The sequence below is a fragment of the Peromyscus leucopus genome, unplaced genomic scaffold (assembly GCF_004664715.2).
Source record: "Peromyscus leucopus breed LL Stock unplaced genomic scaffold, UCI_PerLeu_2.1 scaffold_1134, whole genome shotgun sequence".
Lineage (NCBI taxonomy): Eukaryota > Metazoa > Chordata > Mammalia > Rodentia > Cricetidae > Peromyscus > Peromyscus leucopus.
In genome coordinates, this window is record NW_023504264.1 from 1 (window position 1) to 21,602 (window position 21,602).

At 42.5% G+C, this 21,602-nt stretch overlaps 1 pseudogene; it reads left to right on the forward strand.

The window, feature by feature from the left end:
* Window positions 1-9,396: 9,396 nt before the first annotated feature.
* Window positions 9,397-20,600, forward strand: LOC114686209 (annotated as a pseudogene).
* Window positions 20,601-21,602: the final 1,002 nt, after the last annotated feature.

Here is a 21,602-nt window from a genome sequence, read left to right on the forward strand (position 1 = left end):
TACAACCACTTTGGAAATCAATATGGTGTTTTCTTAGAAAATTGGGAATCAATCTCCCCCAAGATCTAGCTATACCACTCCTGGGCATATACCCAAGGACTCAATCATACCACAAGAGCACTTGCTCAGCTATGCTCATATCAGCATTGTTTGTAATAGCCAAAACCTGGAAATAACCTAGATGCCCTTCAACTGAAGAATGGATAAATAAATTGTGGCACATATACACAATGGAATACTACTCAGCAGAGAAAAACAATGACATCATGAGGTTTGTAGACAAATGGATGGATCTAGAAAAAATCATCCTGAGTGAGGTAACCCAAACTCAGAAAGACAAATATGGTATGTTCTCACTCATAGGAAGATGCTAGATGTGGAACAAGGATGATTGGACTGCTACTCACATCACCAGTGACGCTACCTGGAAAACGGGACCCCAAGAAAGACACGGAGAAATGGATGAGAGCTACATGAACAACCTGGACATGAGTGGGAGCAATGGATGGCGAGGGTCGAGGGAAAGAGAGCGGGAGATCCTAGCTGGATCAAGAAAAGATAGGGAGAACAAGGAATAGGAGACCGTGGTAAATGAAGACCACATGAGAAAAGAAAGAAACAAAGAGCTAAGAGGTCCACAGAAATCCACAAAGATACCCCCACAAAAGACTGCTGGCAATGGTTGAGAGACAGCCGGGACTGACCTACTCTGGTGATGGAATGGCCAAACACCCTAATAGTTGTGCCATAAACCCCATCCAAGGACTGAGGTATCTGAATGCAGACATCCACAGCTGGGCCCCTGGTGGAGCACTGGGAGTCTAATTAGTGAGAAAGAGGAGGGTTTATATGAGCGAGAATTGTTGAAGCCAAGGTTGGATAAAGCACAGGGACAAATAACCAAATGAATGGAAGCACAGGATCTATGAACCAAAGGCTGAGGGGCCCCAACTGGATCAGGCCTCTGAATGGGTGAGACAGTCGATTGGCTTGATCTGTTTGGGAGGCATCTGGGTGGTGGTGCTGGGTCCTGGGCTCATTGCATGAGTTGGCTGTTTGAATCCTGGGACTTATGCAGGGACACTTGGCTTGGTCTGGGAGGGGGGGACTGGACCTGCCTGGACTGAGTCTATCAGGTCGATCCTGGTCCTCGGGGAGACCTTGATCTGGAGGAGGTGGGAATGGGGGGTAGGCTGGGAGGATGGGGAGGGGCAGTGGGGAGAGAGCAGGGAATCTGTGGCTATTATGTGGAACTGAATGGTGATGTAAAATAAATAAATAAATAAATAAATAAATAAATAAATAAATAATTCAAAACTGAAATGGAGTCAATAAAGAAGACACAAACTGAGGTAATGCTGGAAGTGGAAAACCTGAAAAAGTGAACAGGAACTACAGATGCAAGTATAACCAACAGAATGCAAGAAATGGAAAATCAGATTTCTGGCATTGAAGATATGGTAGATGAAATAGATTCATCAGTCAACGAAAACCCTATATCTAACAAAGTCATGACCCAAAATGTCCAGGAAATTTGGGACACCATGAAAAGACCAAACATAAGAATAATAGGGATAGAAGAATACCAACTCAATGGCACAAAAAATAATATTCAATGAACTCATAGAAGAAAACTTTCCTAGCCTAAAGAAGGAAACATCTATAAAAATACAGAAGGGTTACAGAACACCAAATAGGCTAGATCCAAAAAAAGTTCTCTCATCACATAATAATCAAACCAATAAACATACAGAATAAAGAAAAAATATGAAGAGCTGCAAAGGAAAAAAGCCAAGTAACATATAAAGGCAGATCCATAAGAATAACACCTGACTTCTCAATGGAGACTCTAAAAGCCAGAAGGTCCTGGACAGACACCATACAGATACTAAGAGACCATGGATGCCAACCAAAACTATCATACCCAGAAAAAATCTCAATCAACATAGATAGAGTAAACAAAATATTCCATGATAAAACCAGATTTAAACAACATCTCTCCACAAATCCAGCCCTATAGAAAGCACTTGAAGGAAAAATCCAACTTAAAGAAGTAAGATACGCCCATGAAAACACAGGCAATAGATAGTCCCTTACCAACAAATACCAAAGAAGGCAAACATACAACACTAACACCAAAAGATAACAGGAATTAACAATAACTGGTCATTAATATCCATCAATATCAATGGTCTCAGTTCACCTATAAAAAGACACAGGCTAACAGAATTGATATGAAAACAAGATCCATTCATTTGCTGCATACAAGAAACACAACTCAACTTCAAAGACTGCACCACCTAAGAACAAAGGGCTGAGAAAAGACTTTCCAATCAAATGGATTTAAGAAGCAAGCTGGTGTAGCTATCCTAATAGCTAATGAAATAGATTTAAACTAAAATCAATTGAAAGAAATTGGGAAGGACACTACATATTTGTCACAGGGAAAATCTGACAAGATGAAGTCTCAATTCTGAATATTTATGCTCCAAATACAAGGGCACCAACATTCATAAAAGAAACATTACTAAAGCTTAAATCGCACATCAAATCCCATACACTAGTAGTGGGGGACTTTAACACCCCACTCTCACCAATGGACAGGTCTCCCAGAAAGAAACTTAACAGAGAAATAAGGGAACTAACACATTATGACTCAAATAGACTTAATAGATACTACAGAATATTCACACTAACACAAAAGAATATACCATCTTTTTATCACCCCATGGAAACTTCTCCAATATCGACCGCATGCTTGGTCACAAAGCAAATCTCAACAGATACAAAAAAAAATTGAAATAACCTCCTGTATCTTATCGAACCACCATGGCTTAAAGTTAGATTTCAACAACAAAAATTACAGAAAGTCTACAATCTTATGGAAACTGAATAATGCTCAACTGAATCACCAATGAGTCAAGGAATAAATAAAGAAAGAAATTAAAGATTTCCTAGAATTCAGGAATGTAAAACATATCCAAAGTTATGGGACACCATGAAAGCAGTATTAAGAGGAAAATTCATAGCTCTAAATGCCCATATAAAGAAGGTAGAGAAATCTCACAGTAGTGATTTAACAGCACAAATAAAAGCTCTAGAACAAAAAGAAGCAAACTCATCCGGGAGAAACAGATGCTAGGAAATAATCAAATTGAGGGCTGAAATCAATAAAATAGAAACAAAGAGAATACAAAGAATCAATGAAACAAGGAGTTGGTTCTTTAAGAAAATCAACAAGTTAGATAAGCCCTTACCCAAATTAATCAAAAAGCAGAGAGAGAGCATCCAAATTAACAAAATCAGAAGTGAAAAGGGACATAACAACAGACAATGAGGAAATCCAAAGAATCATCAGGTCATACTTCAAAAACCTGTACTCCACAAAATTGGAAAATCTGAAAAGGAATGGATGATTTTCTGGATAGGTATACCATACCAAAGTTAAACAAGACCAGGCAAACTATTTAAATAGACCAATAACTCCTAAGGAAATAGAAACATCATTAAAAGTCTCCCAAACAAAAAAAGCCCAGGACTAGATGGTTTCAGTGCATAATTATGTAAGATTTTCAAAGAAGAGCTAATTCCAAACTCTTCAAATTGTTCCAACCATAGAAACAGAAGGAACATTACCAAATTCTTTTTATGAGGCTACAGTTACCTGATACACAAACCACACAAAGATGCAACAAAGAAAGAGAATTACAGACTAATCTCTCTCATGAACATTGATGCAAAAATACACAACAAAATACTGGCTAATTAAATCCAGAACACATCAAAAAATTATCCAACATGACAAGTAGGCTTCATCCCAGGGATGCAAGGATGGTTCAATATATGAAAATCTGTCAGTGTAATACACCATATAAACAAACTGAAAGAATAAAACCACATGATCATCTCATTGCATGCTGAAAAAGCCTTTGACAAAATCCAACACCCTCTAGAGAGATCAGGAATTTGAGGAACATACCTAAACATAATAAAGGCAATTTACAGCAAGACAACAGCCAATATCAAATTAAATGGAGAGAAACACAAAATGATTTCACCAAAATCAGGAACAAGACAAGGCTGTCCACTCTCCCATACTTATTCAATATAGTACTTGAAGTTCTGGTTAGAGCAATAAGAAAACACAAGGAGATCAAGGGATACAAATTGGAAAGGAAGAAGTTAAACTTTCATTATTTGTAGACGATATGATAGTATACATAAGTGACTCCAAAAATTCTATGAGGGAACTCCTGCAGCTGATAAACTCCTTCAGTAAAGTGGCAGGATACAAGATTAACTCAAAAAAAATCAATAGCCCTCGTATATACAAGTGAAAAAGGGCTGAGAAAGAAATCAGAGAAACATCACCCTTTACAATAGCCACAAACAATATAAAATACCTTGGGTAACTCTAACTAAGCAAGTGAAGACCTGTATAATAAGAACTTTAAGATTCTGGAGAAAGAAATTGAAGAAGATATCAGAAAATGGAAAGATCTCCCATACTCATGGATGGTAGAATCAACCTAGTAAAAATGGCAGTCTTATCAAAAGTAATATACAGATTCAATGCAATCCCATCAAAATCCCAACACAATTCTTCACAGACTTGGAGAGAACAATACTTAACTTTATATGGAAAAACAGAAAACCTAGGATAGCTAAAAGAATCTTGTATAATAAAGCAACCTCTGGAGACATCATGATCCCTGACCTCAAGCTCTACTATAGATCTACAGTAATAAAAAACAGCTTGGTATTGACATAAAAACTACATGTGGACCAATGGAATCAAATTGAAGACCTGACATTAATCTGCACACCTATGAACATGTGATTTTTGACAAAGAAGCCAAAACTGTACCATGGAAAAAAGAAAGCATCTTCAACAAATGGTGCTGGTGTAACTGGATGTCAACATGCAGAAGATTGCAAATAGATACATATCTTTCACCATGCACAAAACTCAAGTCCAAGTGGATCAAAGACCTCAACATAAACCCAGTTACATTGAATTTGATAGAAGAGAAAGTGGAAGTAGTCTGGAACAAATTTGCACTAAAGACCACTCCCTAAACATAACACCAGTAGCACAGACACTGAGAGCAATAATTAATAAATGGAACCTCCTGAAACTGAGAAGCTTTTGTAGAGCAAAGAACACGGTCAATAATACCAAACAACAGCCTACAGAATGGGAAAAGATCTTCACCAACCCCATATCTGACAGAGGGCTGATCTACAAAATATATAAACAACTCAAAAAGCTAGACATCAAAATACTGAACAATCCAATTAAAAAATGGGCTACAGAGCTTAACAATTCTCAACAGAAGAATCACAAATGGCTGAAAGCATTTAAGGAATTGCTCAACATCCTTAGTCATCAGAGAAATGCAAATCAAAACAACTCTGAGATACCATCTTACACCTGTCAGAATGGCTAAGATCATAAACACTGAAGACAGCTTATATTGGAGAGGATATGGAGCAAGGGGAACACTCCTCCACTGTTGGTGAGAATGAAAACTTGTATAGTCACTCTAGAATTCAGTATGACGGTTTCTCAGAAAGTTGGGAATAAGTCTTCCTCAAGATCCAGTTATACCACTCTTGGGCATATACCCAAGGAATGCTCAATCTTACCACAAGGACACATACTCAACTATGTTCATAGCAGCATTATTTGTAATAGCAAGAACCTGGAAACAACCTAGATGCCCTTCAACTGAAGAATAGATAAGGAAAATGTGGCACATATACACAATGGAGTACTACTCAGCAGTAAAAAAACAATGATATCATGAAATTTGCAGGCAAATGGAGTAACTAGAAAATATCATCCTGAGTGAGGTAACCCAGACTCCGAAGGACAAATATAGTATGCATTCACTCATAAGTGGATACTAAATGTGAGGGAAGGGATGGCCAGACTATCACCCATAACTCAGAGCAGGGTGTTGGGGAGGCTCTCAGGAATCACAAGGTTGACCCCACCTTGGTCTACTAGCAGTGGTCCAGAGGGTGCCTATATCTCTCATGTCTAGAACTCAGCCATTGGCCTCAGTAGGTCAATAGCTAAGAAACTACAGGTCTTGGTAAATGTCAGCACTGAGCTTTTGTGTGAAGTCTTGGTTTCATGGATAGACAAAGAAGTTAATCCCCAGTCTGTGTCAATGGCACAAACGCCTGTGATTTCAGGATATTCTAGCTCAACTCTTTCCTTGAATCTCTGATTTCTCTTTTGTATGATAGACTACACTAAGAATAATTTCTTCCACTTGGCAGTAATTTCCAAGATGGACAGACTGTTTTTAAAGTCAAGTAGATTTTTCTTTCTGCAATAACTTATGCATGCCTTCCTGTTCCCTCCATTTGCTTTCATGATTCCATGGCCCAAAGGAACACCAGAGCTTTGAACCATGTTTGCATTTTTTATCCCACATCCTCCAGCTGCTGTCTTTTTTTCAGTTGATGAATGACTTCTGCTCTTATTCATGTGAAGTCATTAGAGGCAGCTGATGAATGTGCCTGGGAGCCTTCCTGAATCAAGATGAAGCTAATGTTTGATGATGCTATTTACTTATTCTCTACAATGTCAGTGGTCGACATCAGAATGTCCCTTGCTGAAGATTTGGGGAATCAGAAAATGAACCCAGGATAGATGTCATGAGCTCTTTCCTGCTCTGATGGCCCAGCTCTGAGAGAGAGTGGACATCAGCACATATGATGACCACAGCAAACAGAGAAGGACACTTAGTTGATGAATGGGGAACTTCTTTTGGAATCTCCTGTGGAGGAGGAAGACTTAACAGTCTGAAATAGTGTCTCAGTTAGCATTAACTGTCACCTTGAACAGCCCAAAGTCACCTGTGAAAAATGTGTCTCAACTGAGTAACTATCTTTATCAGGATGGGCTGTGATCATGCCTTGACCATTGTCTTAACTGACACAGGAGGACTCAGGACACTGTGGGAGTATCATCCTTAGGCAGTTGGTATTTGATTGTACAAGAAAGCTAGTTTAGCATGAGCCACAATATGAACCAGTGAATGAGCCAGCAAGCAGCATGTTTTTTGCCTTAACTTCCTTCATTGCTACACTATGACCCAGGCATGGAAGAAAAATACATCATTTGTTCTCCTGTGTCCAGGGTGTTTTTACTATAGCAAGGGAAGGAATCCTAGAACAGTTCATAGGGAAGAGAGTATGACACATGCATTTGAACCAATACAGAGACCCCTTTGGGAAAAGAGAAGGGAAAAATTTAGACACCAGAGATGAACTAGAAACTGCATGTTGATCCATACACGTACTGAAGGTATCAGGCAGTTCACATTTGGGTTGTTGACCATCCTCACTATAGCCCTAGACATGAGACTGCAGTCCTCTTAAGGATCTCTGGGAATGATATCAAGACATATGGTCAACATTCAGAAAATGGATTCCCTGAGCCATGAACCCACATTCCAGACTAGTTTTCATCCCTGTCTCCACTATTTCAGAGTTCCTGTCCTGAAACCTGCTTGATTTACTGGATGCTTTCTATGCTTGAGAACACCTTTCTACATGGGGAACATGAAAGCACCCTTCCTACTAGCATCTCCCATAGAGGTCAGGATTATTGCAGGAGGATTACATAGACAAAGGGCAAAGGTGACCCAGCAAGATCAGAGAGGACATGGCTCACACAGTTCAGCTGACTCAACATACTGAAGGGTTGCCTTGAAATCTTTCATAGGAAGAGGAGCTCACAGTTCTTTTCAGGTCATACATCTCACTTCTTTCCCAACACTGAGTAAATGAAACTGCACACACAATTGATTCAGGTTTCTCCTGCCTCAGAACTTTGACTGGTTACACCAATGGTAAAGGACTGATCTACTTCCCTGGTCATCACTCAGCTGGTCCTTTGCAGTCCTCAGAGGCATCCCTGTCCCCTTACTGCTGGGAGTAAATCCCACCTTTTCACAGCACTGAGAATCACTGGGTGATTACATGGATCTCTGTGTCACATGGACGCATAGGTAGGAATGAGCCACCTTCTTGCAGCTGACAGACCCAAGGCCATCACAGCAGATGTCCCTTTTTCTCTGAGGGTGTGAGGATGTTTATCAGCCTTGTAGCTTGATGTGTTGTTTGGAGGTGAAATATAAGGAGAGAAAAGGTGAGAGGGATTTGAGACAGCACTGAGAGTGGAAGGACAGAGCACTGCTTGGACAGAGACCCCACCACCCACAGCCCATTTAATTCTGTGATGTGCTCCCACCTGGGAAGACACACACATTAGAGGAAGGAAGGAGAGCCAAACTTGGAGCCTGAAGTAAAGGTGAAGCTCATCTCCAAGGGAGGAAAGCACAGTGAGAAGAGAGATGGAAGTGTCATTTCTGATTCCATGCAATGGCTACACCCCTGGCAGGGCTTCTTCTCACAGGTAAGTGTGTCTATTCTCTGAGTGTGGAGGGAAGGGACTTCAGAAGCAGGATGAAGTGTTCTAAAGAGGACAGGAGCCCAAGAGGAGACTCAGGTTTCTGTTTGCAGTCAAAAGGCAGAAGGCACAGGAGGGACAGAGACTCAGCAGCCTGAAGCTCTCAGCAGACAGGAGGTGATGAGGGAAAGTGAAAAGCCCAAACACTAAATATTCAAAGTTTGTCATATGTCTGCTGTGTTCTGAAAACTGATGTTCCCAACCTGACAGGGTTTACTCTCCAGACAGAAATCAAAAAGGGGCAGACCAGTGAGATTGCTCAGTGTCCAAGGATACAACCTGAATTCATTCCTCAGTCCCCATACAAATAAAATAGACTCCTGAAAGATCAACCCAGCCTCCATACAAGACCTGACATACAGACCTGCAGATGTACACATTGAGACACATGCTTCCACGAGCACGTTTCATGACTGGCACATGCACACACTGAGACAGGTCCTTCACAAATACACACATCAAACACATAAGTAAATGTAAAAAAATGAAATCACACTTGACTATAATTATTGTCAATATTGCCAAACCTAGAGACTATGTAGAAAAATCCATGGACACAGTCCTCCTCCTTCCTTCTTCCATTTTCTTTCTTTCTCCACTGGTGTCTGTGTCTTTTACAGGAATTGAACCTTCCAAAGACTCCAAGTTATCACAACAACTGGTTATAGTGGAACAGAAATCAGATTGTCTAGAGCATGAAGTCTCAAGTTGGCTAGAACCAGGAAGGTAACAGAGAAAAATGTCAGAAAGTGAGGGCTCTCTAGAGGTGGAGGTCAGAGAGCATTGCTCCTTGCACAAATGTTCTTTATGTGAAGATGGATATGGGACACTGTGTGGGGATCCAGGCAGACACTTGGTGCAAGGAATCCCCATATAGAGAAATGACATGGTTAGAGCATTGAGGGATGATAGTCGTGTTGCTCACCTCCATCAAGGAGGTGGGCACACTCTACCACACACCTAAGCTGAGTGATGAACATACCTGCTCAGTGTTGGTTGTGTTTCTCTTTTCTGGTCTAGTCTCCCTTTTCACCTGCTGGCACCTGTCCACCACTGCCCAAGTCACCATTGAATCAGTGCCGCCCCAAGTGGTTGAAGGAGAAAATGTCTTCTACGTGCCAACAATCTGCCAGAGAATCTTCTAGCTTTCTCCTGGTACAGGAGGTGAGGAATGTGAACGTCAGAATTGCACTATTTGCACTGAACACTAATCAGAGTGTGATGGGGCTGAACACAGTGACAGAGAAACAGTGTACAGCAATGGATCCCTGTGGCTGAAAAATGTCACCAAGAAGGACACAGGATTGTATACCTTCGAACAGTGAACAGAGCTGGAAAATTGTATCTACAACAACCATGTACTTCCATGTGTACAGTAAGTGATTCTGTATGAAATCTAGGTGTGGGTTGGGGTTCATTACACTGGAGATGCACAGAAATATCAAACCTAGCCTGTGTCTACCTCCACTCTACATGTGTCTCCATGTTTGAGTTTGGGCATTTAGTTCAGGACACACAAAGTGGAGAACAATTGCAGTAGTCAGAATCCTTCATTTGACTGGACCTTGCAGATGTCTGGATGCATTTTAGGTAAATCACCCTAGGTTATTTCCACTATCTATACTCTTGGGGTTCTCATAAAAGATGTGTCCCTGAGAATGTCCCCAAGTGACAGAGAGTGAGCCTGTTCAATGGATTGAATGGAAATGGGATTCTGATATAATGGTGAGTCCCAGGAAGCCCTGGTTGAGGACCTCTGTCCCAGACTCAACACCAGGTAGCCTGAGAGCATTTTACTAGAGTTACATTTTTACTTCCTGATGTCAGGAACATGTTTTTTAACAGTTGATGTCTTGTGATATGTGGAACCAGCTAGTGTACTTGTTATGAAGCTAGAGTTTGGCTAGATCCTGAGACATCTTGACCAGAGACAAAAGCGAGAGAGCACAGTGCCCAGACCATTAAATAGATGTCCTGAAATGGTTATGAGACTTCCAGGAAGGTCATGGTTGCCAAAGAGAGGGACAAAAACATAGGTTCTCCTGATAATTGCTTGCCCTCTGGGGCCAACTAAGGGAATTCTGCCCTGAAGGCAAATAGCTAGAGGTTCTGCTGATCTGCACAGCTACAAAGATGTGAGCTGCAGTTCCCCAGTGACAAACAGGGGACTATCAGGCCACAAATCATTACTTAGAAAAGTATTTGTCTGAATCAGGACTTTACCTTGTAGCCTGGATTCTACTTCTGTCACTTCAGACATGGAAGCCATGGACACAGCCTTCTCAGACCTATTAGCTCCTTCCTGTATCTGCTACATTGATAGACCATCATATTAACCTCCCCTTCCTGTAGTTTCTTTGGGAAAGGTAGGGTACCCAAGCAGAATGATCTAGACTGAAGTCCAAGGCATCTTAGAATGGCAAAAAGCTAAAGGACAGACCCATCACATAGCTCAGTAAGCAGAGGAAGTGGGAACATTGCCTTGCAACTCTACACAGGACAGTAGAATCCACATCCTCCTTCTGTAACTTGGGTCTCCTATTCCCACACACCCAGGCTGGGAGATTCCTGACACATCTGTTCCTGGGCCTTTGTCCTGAGTCAGTACCCTGACTAGTGACTGCAAAGAGAATAGTTTTGTCCCTTTCCTCATGCACCACATAGCTGGTCCCTTTGGAGCCTCACAGACATCACTGTCCACTTTTGATGAAAGCAAATTCCATCTTTCCAGAACATTGAGATCACAGGGGGGACTGTGAGTATACCTGGGTTTCTGTACTACATGTACCACACATTTATTACAGAGACTCCTTCTTTATTGCTGACAGACCAAGGCCAGAATATAGCAGAGGGCAACCCTAGATTAAGATGCTGCTCTTTCAAGGCCCAGGGATGTTCATCATCCTTGTCCACATGTGATCTGGACGACTGAAACATAAAGACAGAAGGGATAGAGACGCCAGCAGCACTGAGAGTAGAGATGGCAGAGAAATATTTTGAGCACAGACCACCACAGCCATGGGAGTCTGTGGAGTGCTCTCTCTGTTCAGCTCAGAGTGGGGAAGGAAAACAGAACTTGCAAGCTGTGCTGGAGTAGATGTGCCACAGGAAGAAGACATACAGTGCCACAGAGACCAGAAATACACTCTCTGTACCCCTCTCAAAGGGTACCCTACTGTCATGGCTCCTGCTCACAGGTGAGACTGTAAGTTGATAGTGTGTGAGAAGAGAGGACTGACTTACCATTTGGAGTCTCCTAAACGGACAAGGAGCTGAGAAGAGTCTCAGGGTTTGTAGGGGAGAAGACAGTGCCAGAGCAGCAGGAGATCTCAATAAAGAAGAAATGTAAGGATAAGGGACTGTTCTTACCCAAAGTTATTCACCATGACCAAAATATTCTGAAGACTGGTGTTCTCAGTTATGACTTCACAAACAAAAAAGTCAAGCTGGTATGATCAGTGACATGTCCATGATATCAGTGGATATAGGTTTTTGGTTCATTGTCTGATCAACTGAGAAACAGGACAATGATGTCCTCTGACCTCCACCTAAGTACTGTGCCTGCACCCATCTCCCATGCACAAGGAGACAGGCCTTTGCACACAAACTCTCACACAAATATAATTTATAATAAATGCAAAGACAAAGCCAATGAAAAATTTTACACTGTATCCCGAAACTTATGTTTTTCTTAAATAAATCCATGCGCATACAGGGTTCTGAGAGATCGTTCATTGATTAAGTCTACAGGTATCTGAGATTTTTCTAGCAGCATTTTCTTTTAAAAATATAAGACAAATCATGGTTCTTACAATGCCACAAATGTTCTTACAATGTTCGAGTGGACTTGAAGTACAAGAAGCTGGAGGGTGAAGTAAGGTGTTGGCTGAACCACAAGAGGAACAGAACAACAACAACAAAAGGTCAGAGTGTGAACATGCAGGGTGTGTAGGGGAAGAGGAGGGGCAGGCATCACCCAACACCAATCTACCATAAATGTGAGCAGGGGTCTGAAGGCAGTGAGCCAGGCCATGTTGACACCTGAGGAGAGAGTGACATATAGTGGAAATGATACTTTGGGACACTGAGAACATGGAGGTCATGTGCTGACCGCCACAAGTAGACAGTAGTGAGCTGGGGCCCTGTTAACACCTAAGGAGAGATTGCCATACAGTGGAAAAGACAAGAGTGGGGGCACTGAGATGTGGAGGTCATGTGCTGAGATCCACCACTAGGAAAGTGAAACACTTACACACATACCTAGGCTGAGCAATGGACACAGCTGTAAAAGACAGAGGGATTCAACTTAGCAAAATACGAAGTTCAAATTATTAATGCATCTCTCTTCTCTTCTAGCCTCCCTTTTCACCTGTGGGCACCGTCCCCACTCTGCCCAGCCCACTATTGAATCAGTGCCACCAGAGTTGCTGAAGGGGGAAGTGTTCTTCTACTTGTTCACAATCTCCCAGAGAATCTTCAAGCTCTTTACTGGTATAAAGGGTGATTGCTTACAAGAATTTTGAGGTTGCTCGACATGTAAGAGCATGGATTCAAGTTTGCAGGGGCCTGCACACAGTGGTAGAGTATTATTATTCAGGAATGGATCCCTGCTACTCTACAATGTCACCTTGAAGGATGCTGGATTCTACACCCTACGAACTCTGACTACAGATCTAAAAGCTGAAGTAGCCCATGTGCAACTCCAGGTGAACAGTAAGTGATTCTATGTGATTGATCAGTGCTGAGTGAGGCTTAAACACACAGGACTGTCATGCTGGCTTGTGCATGACTCCTCTCTGTACTGTGTCTCCATGCTGGGATTGAGCACTTAGGACACTTCTGGTGGAGACATATGGCCATAGATCATTGCTGTAGACTGACTTCCCTGACCCAGTATTGAGGAAGACATGATGAAAGATAATTCAGCATAAAATGTCTGACGCTGTCTAGTATCTGTAGGTTCCATCCATGTGTGTGAGGAAACAATAACATTTTCACAGAGTTGTGCACCAGAAAGCCCTGGCCCCTGTCATGTCTCCAGGCCTGACTACATATGACCCTGGAGATCATTTGTCCAGGACTCAATTCTTACTTCTTCTCAGAACTTAATAGGGAACAATGGTTTTTAGTTGCCCCTGCAAAACTTGGGTATGTATAGCTCCAATTTGAGAGCATTATAAATAAAATCCAGGAACTGGTCCAGAGACCATAGAAGAATGCTGCTTACTGACTTTATCCTTATGGCTTGGTCATCTGGCTCTCTTTTATCACCAAGACTGACAGCCTAGGGGTGTAACTGCCTGCAGTAAGCTGAATACTTTCACACTAATCTACAATTTAAAATATGGTGTGTGTGTGTGTGTGTGTGTGTGTGTGTGTGTGTGTTTGTGTGTGTGTGTGTGTGTGTTTGTGTGTGTGTGTGTGTGTGTGTGTGTGTGTGTGTGTGTGTGTAGTATGTACTACAGTCTTGCCCACAGGTCAATTTGATAGTGGCACTTTAAATTGACTCTCCTGCTTTCCAAGGGAATCTAACTTGTGTCAAGTTGACATAAAACAAGTCAAACTCATATCCAAGACTTTTCTATGACTTGAGCTTGCCAAGAAACATAAGACTGCTCCTGTCCTCACCAGCCTAGTCCTGTGTACTGCAGGACAAATCACAAAGGAGATCAATAAGTGAGGTCAGGAATAGACGGGAGCTATAAAGCAAACTGAAAAAAGACAGAAACTGAAAATCTATGGTTGGTAGATTTCAAGGGAGACATCATCTCAAATCACAGTGTTCAATGTCTGACTGAGGGCAATGAAAGAAGAGTCATTTAACAACCACTGAGAGAGCTCCTTGCAGAGGAAATGACACATTCAGAAGCACTCAGAGATTGCAGGTCATGTTGCTGACCTCCACCTTGAAGGATAGACAAACCACATCTGCATCTCTAGGCTGAGTCATGAATCCTTTTGTTCAGAATAGAGGTTACCATCTTCCTACCAACCCAGTGTTCTTCAATTGATGCTTTTTTTCTCTTCCAGCTTCTGTTTCTACATGCTCTAACACTCCAACCTCCACCCGAGTCACAATCGAATCAGTGCTCAGTATGTTGCTGAAGGAAAAGCTTCTTCTCCTAGTTCATAATCTGCCAGAAGATCTTCAAGAATTTTACTGGTACAAATCAGTGTATAGGACAGACATCTTTAAAATTGCAGAATACAACAGAGCACAAGTTCCACCATCTGGGGGCCTGCACACAGCCTAAGAGAAATAGTGTACACCAATGGATCCCTGATGATTCAGGGCATCACTGAGAAAGATGCAGGATTATACATGCTAGAACTTTGAACAAAGATTACAAATTGAGAAAGCATTTTGTGCAACTCCATGTGAACAGTAAGTGACCATTTATGGCTTCCAACTGCTGGGTGTGGCTTATCTTACTTCATACATTACACTCTCAGAACTGTGTTGTGCTTGCTGTTTCCCTTACACCACTGTGTCCCCACACTGAAGATTAGGCACTAACTGCAAGACACACATAGGGTAGATAACAATTGATCAGAACCCCTCACTGGTCTCCTCTGCAGAGAAGAGAATATATGATGGATAACTCAATACAAGCATGTCAGACACAGCCCAGACTCTTGGGACTCTCACCATACAAGGCCTCAAGAGAGACTCTGTGGTTTCCATACAGGCATTGGCTGAGGAAGCCATGGCATCCTTACAGAGAGTAACAGGAATTCCTAGCTCCAAATCTCTGCCTGTGGCTCTTCCCAGGTGACACTGGGGATATTTTGTCAATGTTTGGCTTTAATTTCCTGTTTTGCTGATAGGAATCAAGTCTTTACTGACTGTTCAGTACTATAGAGTATGTAACTGGTTGTGCACTAACTTGGGAGCTGCAGTTAGATAGGTCACCGGGCATCCTCTCCTTCTGAGTCCAATGGATAGGTTCCCAGACATTAGCCAATTATTCTGATAGGTTTAAGAGACTTCACAGGAAGATCAATGTCCTGAAGGTAAATACAGAGATGATATATTACTCAGTACTCCTTCTATTCTCAGGGTCAAGTCTAGGAATTCTCTTTTGCAGGTAAATAGTAACCGATGCTTTTGATTTGAGTATCTCACCCATTGCAACCTCATAACTAAGGTTAACTCATAGGTGAAGCAGTGATCATTTGCAATGTGTCCTATTATAGGGAAACTGAGACATAGCAAACTCAGTATCTGAATTAGAGTCATGCAACCTATCGCTGGCAGATCAAAGCACAACACACACACACACACACACACACACACACACACACACACACAGAGAGAGAGAGAGAGAGAGAGAGAGAGAGAGAGAGAGAGAGAGACTTCCGATCTGCATTGTGTCCTCATGTTGGGGTTTGAGTATTTACTGCAGGACACACAAAGTGGAGAACAGCTGCACTCGACCAGAATCATTCATTTGACCATACCTTGCAGGCAGCTGGATGCATGGTGGATAACCTAATCAGGATATCATTCACTGTCTATACTCTTGAATTACTCATAAGGAATTTTGTTCCTGGGAAAGTCCCAAGGGACAGAGAGTGGGCCTGGTTAATGGATTGAATGGGAATGGGATTCTGATAGAATGGTGAGCCCCAGGAAGCTGTGGTTGAGGGACCTCGTCCCAGACTCAACACCAGGTAGCCTGAGAAGCATTTTAGTAGAGTTACATTTTTACTTCCTGCTGTCAGGGAACATTTTAACACTTGAAATCTTATGATATGTGGAACTAGCTAGTGTACTGTTATGAGAGTGACAGTAGGCTAGATCCCAGACATTTTGTTCAGAGATTAAGCAGGGAGAGCAAAGGTGCCCAAGCCTTTAATAAATGTTCTGATTAATTATAAGACTTCCAGAAAGGTTATGGTTGCCAAAGAAGGGCACAGAAAACACAGATCTCCTGACAAGTATTTGCCCTTTGGGTTCAACTCAGGGAATTCTCTCCTGGAGGCAAATGGCTAGAGTTCTGCTGATCTGCACAGCTACAAAGATGTGAGCTGCAGTTCCCCAGTGACAAACAGGGCACCTATCAGCCACACAATCAGTACACAGAAAAGCATTTGTCTGAATCAGGACTTTACCTGTAGCCTGCTTTCTACTTCTGTCACTTCAGACCTGGAAGTCATGGATACAGTCTTCTCAATCTATTGGCCCCTTCCTTTATCTGCTACATTGATAGACCATCATATTCAGCTCCTCTTATGTAGTTTCTTTGGGAAAGGTAAAATACCAATCAGAATGACCTAGACTGAAGTCCAAGGCATCTTAGAAAGCTAAAAGAGCTAAAGGACAGACCCATCACATAGCTCAGTAGCAGAGGAAGTGGAGCATTGTCTTGCAACCTACACAGGACAGTAGAATCCACATCCTCCTTCTGTGACTGGGTCTCCTCTCCCACACACCCAGCAGGGAGACTCCTTTCACATCTGCTCCTGGGCCTTGTCCGAGTCAGTACCCTGACATGGACTGCAAAGAGAAGAGTTTGTCCCTTTCCTCAATGCACAATATGGCTGGTCCCTTTGGAGCCCTCACAGACATTTCTGACCACTTTCTGGTGAAAGCAATTCCATCTTTCCAGAACATTGAGATCACAGGGGAGACTGTGAATATAGCTGGGTTCTGTCCCACATAGGTAGTACAGAGGCACCCTCTTGGGTGCTGACAGACCAATGCCAGGATACAGCAGAGGGCAGCCCTAGATTAAGATGCTGCTCTTTCAAGGCCCAGGGATGTTCATCATCCTTGCCCACATGTGATCGGGACGACTGAAATATAAAGACAGAAGGGGAGAGAGACACCAGCAGCACTGTGTGTGGAGGGGGCAAAGAAATATTTTGAACACAGACCCATCACTGCCCATGGGAGTCTGTGGAGTGCTCTGCCTGCTCAGCTCAGAGTGGGGAAGGAAAACGAACTTGCAAGCTGTGCTGGAGTAGATGTGACACAGAAGAAGACATACAGTGCCACAGAGACCAGGAATACACTCTCTGTACCCCTCTACAAAGGGCACACTTACCTGTCATTGGCTCCTGCTGACAACTACAAGTTGATAGTGTGTGAGAAGAGAGGACTGACATACAATTTGGAGTCTCCTAAATGGGACAAGGAGCTGAGAGGACTTTCAGAGTTTGTAGGAGAAGACACCGGCCAGACAGTTGCTAGCATCAGGAAGCTATCAATGGACAAGTTATGGTAAGGAGAAGGTGATAGTTTTACCCAAAATTATCTACCATGACCACAATATTCTGAAGACTGGTGTTCTCAGTTATGACTTCACAAACAAAAAGTCAAGCTGGTAGTGATCAGTGACATGGCCCTGATATCAGTGGATATGGGCATGTGGTTCATTGTCTGATGAACTGAGAAGCAAGGAACACAAGATGTCCTCTGACCTCCACCTAAGTACTGTGTCCTGCACCCATGCCTCATGCACACTGAGACAGGCCTTTGCACACAAACTCTCACACAAATGAATTTGTAAATAAATGTCCAAAGAAGCCAGTGAAAAATTTACACTGTATCCCAAATCCTATGTTTTTCTTAAATAATCCATGGGCATACAGGGTTCTGAGACATCATTCATTGATTGAGTCTCTACAGGTATCTGAGATTTTTCTAGCCAGCATTTTCTTTTAAAAATATAAGACAAATCATGGTTCATACAATAATCCAGTTAGAGTGGACTTAAAGTACAAGAAGCTGGAGGTGAAGTAAGGTGTTGTCTGGAACCACAAGAGGAACAGAGCAACAAACAACAAAATGTCAGAGTGTAACATGCAGGGTGTGTAGGGGAAGAGGAGGGGCAGGCATCACCCCAACACCAATCTACCATAAATGTGAGCAGAAGTCTGAGGGCAGTGATCCAGGCCATGTTGACACCTGAGGAGAGAGTGCCATACAGTGGAAAAGACAAGAGTGGGACACTGGGAATGTGGAGGTCATGTGCTGACCCCCAACAGTAGGAAAGTGAGACACAACCCCACACACTTGGGCTGAGCAATGACACAGCTGTTCAAGACAGAGGGACTCATCTTAGCAAAATACAAAGTTCAAATTATTAATGCATCTCTCTTCTCTTCTCTTCTAGCCTCCGTTTTCACACAATGGGCACCCTCCCACTCTGCCCAGCCCACTATTGAATCAGTGCCACCCAGAGTTGCTGAAGGGGAAGTGTTCTTCTACTTGTTCACAATCTCCCAGAGAATATTCAAGCTCTTTACTGGTACAAAGGGGTGATTGCATACAAGAAGTTTGAGTTGCTCGACACATAAGAGCCATGGATTCAAGTTTTGCAGGGCCTGCACACAGTGGTAGAGAAGCATTGTTCAGGAATGGATCCCTGCTGCTCCACAATGTCACCTTGAAGGACGCTGGATCTACACCCTACGAACTCTGACTACAGATCTAAAAGCTGAAGTAGCCATGTGCAACTCCAGGTGAACAGTAAGTGATTCTGTGTGATTGTTCAGTGCTGGGTGAGGCTTAAACACACAGGACTCTCATGCCTGGCTTATGCATGACTCTTCTCTTGTACTGTGTCTCCATGCTGGGGTTTGAGTACTGGGTTTGAGTACAGGACACATCTGGTGAGACAAATGCCATAGATCATTGTCTGTAGTCTGACTTCCCCCACTCCAATATCGAGGAACGACATTGATGGAAGTAATCAGCATAAAATGTCTGACGCTGTCCAGTATTTATGGGTTCTATCCATGAGTGTGAGGAAACCATAGCATCTCACAGAGTGAGCACCAGAAAGCCTGGCCCCTGTCATGTGTCCCAGCTTGACTACATATGACCCTGGAGATCATTTGTCTAGGACTTATTCTTACTTCTTCTCAGAGCTTAATAGGAAACAATGGTTTTTAGTTGCCCTGCAAAACATGGGTATGTATGATGCTCTCAAAATTGAGAGCATCATAAATAAAATCCAGGAACTGGTCCAGAGACCATAGAGGAGTGCTGTTTACCGACTTTATTCCTATGGCTTGGTCAGCTGGCTCCCTTTATCGCCCAAGACTGACAGCCTAGGTGTAACTGCCTGCAGTAAGCTGAATACTTCACACTATCTACAATTTAAAAATACGGTGTGTGTGTGTGTGTGTGTGTGTGTGTGTGGTGTGTGTTGTGTTGTGTAGTATGTACTACAGTCTTGCCCACAGGTCAATTTGATAGTGGCACTTTAAATTGACTCTCCTGCTTTCCAAGGACTCTAACTTGTGTCAAGTTGACATAAAACAAGTCAAACTCGTATCCAAGACTTTTTTATGACTTGAGCTTGCCAAGAACATAAGACTGCTCCTGTCCTCACCCAGCCCTAGTCCTGTGTACTGCAGGACAAATCACCAAGGAGATCAATAAGTGAGGTCAGAATAGACGGGAGCTATAAAGCAAACTGAAAAAGGCAGAAATTAAAATTCTATGGTCGGTAGATTTCAAGGAGACATCAACTCAAATCACAGTGTTCATGAGTGTGTACAGTGTCTGACTGAGGGCAATGAAAGAAGAGTCATTTAACAACCATGACAGAGCTCCTTGCAGAGGAAATGACACATTCAGAAGCACTCAGGATTGGAGTCATGTTGCTACCTCCACCTTGAAGGATAGACACACCCACATCTGCATCTCTAGGCTGAGTCATGAATCCTTCTGTCAGAACAGAGGTTATCATCTTTCCCCAACCCAATGTTCTTCAATTAATGGCTTTTTTTTCTTCCAGCCTCCGTTTCTACATGCTCTAACTCTCCAACCTCCACCCAAGTCACAATCGAATCAGTGCCTCAGTATGTTGCTGAAGGGAAAAGCGTTCTTCTCCTAGTTCATAATCTGCCAGAAGATCTTCAAGAATTTTACTGGTACAAATCAGTGCATAGGACAGACATTTTTGAAATTGCAGAATACAACAGGGCCACAAATTCCACCATCTGGGGACTTGCACACAGCCAAAGAGAAATGGTGTACAGCAATGGATCCCTGCTGATCGAGGGCATCACTGAGAAAGATGCAGGATTATACATGCTAGAAACTTTGAACAAAGATTATAAAATTGAAAAGCATATGTGCAACTCCATGTGAACAGTAAGTGAGCTTTTATGGCTTCCAACTGCAGGTGTGGCTTATCCTACTTCATACATTACCCTGTCAGAACTGGGTTGTGCCTGCTGTTTCCCTTACAGCACTGTCCCCCAAACTGGTTTTAGGCTCTGATTGCAAGACACACATAGAGTAGACAACAATTGATTAGAAACCCTCACTGGTCTCCCTCTGCAGAGAAGAGAATATATGATGGATAACTCAATACAAGCATGTCAGACACAGCCCAGACTCTTGGGACTCTCACCATACAGGCCTCAAGAGAGACTTTGTAGTTTCAGGCAGGTATTGGTTGAGGAAGCCATGGCATCCTTACAGACAGTAACAGGAATTCCTAGCTCCACAACTCTGCCTGTGACTCTTCTCCAGGCGACACGGATATTTTGTCAATATTTTGCTTTAATTTCCTGTTGTTGCTGATAGATCAAGTCTTTACTGACTGCCCAAGTTCCATAGAGTGTGTAACTGGCTGTTGTACTGACTTGGAGCTGCAGTTAGGTAGGTCACCTGGCATCCTCTCCTTCTGAGTCCAAATGGATAGGTTCCCAGACCATTAGCCAATTATTCTGATAGGTTTAAGAGACTTCACAGGAAGATCAATGTCCCGAAGGGTAAATACAGAGATGATATTTACTCAGTACTCCTTCTTATTCTCAGGGGTCAAGTCTAGGAAATTCTCTTTCGCAGGTAAATAGTAACCGATGCTGTTGATTTGAGTATCTCCCTGATAACAAGATCAGCCACTGCTCATAACTAAGCTTAACTTACAAGTGAAGCAGTTATCATTTGCAAGGTGTCCTGTTACAGGTAATTTGTGATGCAGCAAACTAAGTATCTGAATCATAGTCATATAGCCTGTTGGTAGCAGATCAATGCAATATATATTCTCAGGTCCAAATTCTCTCCTCTGTAGCTTTATTAAGTATGAAGTATAGAGGGCTGGTTGAGCTCACTGAAGAATATTGTCATTTATTCCCCTCTCTT